Source organism: Mandrillus leucophaeus, unplaced genomic scaffold, assembly GCF_000951045.1.
Source record: "Mandrillus leucophaeus isolate KB7577 unplaced genomic scaffold, Mleu.le_1.0 Scaffold319, whole genome shotgun sequence".
Classification (NCBI taxonomy): Eukaryota; Metazoa; Chordata; class Mammalia; order Primates; family Cercopithecidae; genus Mandrillus; species Mandrillus leucophaeus.
In genome coordinates this window covers 194,026-196,100 of record NW_012103354.1, presented here as the reverse complement: position 1 = coordinate 196,100, position 2,075 = coordinate 194,026, and the positions used below count along the sequence as shown (strand labels likewise).

At 38.6% G+C, this 2,075-nt stretch overlaps 1 protein-coding gene across 1 annotated transcript in view; it reads right to left on the bottom strand.

The window, feature by feature from the left end:
• The window catches only part of CCDC79 (coiled-coil domain containing 79), a 59,870-nt gene that overhangs the window by 55,596 nt on the left and 2,199 nt on the right, over window positions 1-2,075 (bottom strand). The window lies entirely within an intron of this gene.

Here is a 2,075-nt window from a genome sequence, read left to right as displayed (position 1 = left end):
TGTCGCCCAGGCTGGAGTGCAGTGGCGTGATCTTGGCTCACTGCAACCTCCTCCTCCCAGGTTCAAATGATTCTCTTGCCTCAGCCTCCTGAGTAGCTGGGATTACAGGCACCTGCCACCACACCTGGCTAATTATTTTTGCATTTTTAGTAGAGATGGGGTTTCACCATGTTGGCCAGGCTGGTCTCAAACTCCTGGTCTCAAGTAATCCACACACCTCAGCCTCCCAAAGTGCTGAGTTTACAGGTGTGAGCTCCCACACCCAGCCCCCACTTTCTTATTTTCTTCATGGAAATCTTCATCTCATAGTTTCAGATTAGGGACCCCTCTTACCTATGAGAGGTTTACAAAACACACACACATACACTTTAGACTGGCCTTTCTCTTCACAAGCTAAATACTAAATTAACAACCCATGTTTATTTTTGACATGGTATGGTGAGATGGGATCTCACTATGCTGCCCAGGCTGGTCTCCTGAACTCAAGCAATCCACCCACCTCAGTCTCTCAAAGTGCTAGGATTACACACTTGAGCCACCATGCCCAGCCTAGAACCATTTTTAAAATAACCGGCAACTCTGATATGACCTCTCACATACCCTACTTTAAAATGCTAAACTGATTAGTTAGAAAAAATGCCTCAGAGTCCAGTTAACTTCTTAGAGCAACAAATCAGGATTCACAGAACTCTAAAATTCTTATTTATTCCAACACTATGTTGATAAAGAGAGATATCCAATTATCCATTTATAGAACAAGGCCTTGTCTCAAAAAGAAAAAAAAAAAAGAAAATTCTTAAGCACAAAGAAATGTTTAAAGAAATAACAAATGTAAAAATCTTTTATAAAGTACTATACAAATGTACAGGTATATTATTTTTGCCTTTTTTTTTTTTTTAGAGACAGGGTCTCAATCTGTCACCCAGGCTGTAGTGCAGTGGCATGATCTTGGCTCACTGCAGCTTCAAAATCCTAGGCTCAAGTGATCCTCCTGCCTCAGCATTCCGAGTAGGTGAGTCTACAGGCACACACCACCACACCCAGCTAATTTTTAAATATTTTTGTAGAGACAGGGGTTTTGCTGTGTTGCCCAGTCTCGTCTTGAATTCCTGGCTTCAAGAGATCCTCCCGTCTTGGCCTCCCAAAGTGCTGAAATTAGAGGCATGAGTCACCATGCCTGGCCCATTTTTTAACCTAAATATTACATTAAAATAGAAGTAGGTATGTTATAAGTCCACAAGATAGGATATTATTACAAGAATATTCACATTTACTAGAAATGTTCAATAGCAAAGAAAAATGCTTATGTTACAAAGTTAACCAAAAATAGCAAGACTCAATTTAATCTACAGTATGATCCAAAATAGAGGTAAACATAAAATAAGACTGGCTAGAAAGATGACATATTAACACTTGTCTTTAGCTGGTGGTTCTATGGGTTTTATCCCACCATTTTCTATTTTTCACAATTTTTATAATAATAACAGCTTTTAAAATTCAGTAAATGCCTATTGAAGCTAGGCTCTGTTCTTTACACCTTATGAATATTCTTTTTCGTCTCCACAATAACCTTATGAGGGAATTATAAGGATGAAGATACATGAGGAGAGGGCAAATAATTTGACTAACTTCAAATTGCTAGTAAGTGCCAGAGTTAAAATGGGAACCAAGAAAATCAGGCCAGGGCCTACACTCTTAACCACTCTTATACTGTCTCCCGTACATAAATACATATTGCTTTTCAACAAATGGGTTAAGATTTGGAAAAGATTACTAGATTTAAAAAAATGAACTCTTTCGAAAATGGAAAACTGTTATCATATATGGATGTTTTTGTTTCATGGACAACTTTAAGGACTATATCCTTAATTTTAATTATCCAATCTATTCTGCTTTTAATATAATTTTTAAGAGGGGTATGTATAATTTTTTTTTTTTTCCAGACAGTCTCACTCTGTTGCCCAGGCTGGAGTGCAGTGGTGTGATCTCAGCTCACTACAACCTCCATCTCCCAGGTTCAAGCAATTCTCCTGTCTCCGCCTCCCGAGTGGCTGGAATTGCTGGAATTACAGGCA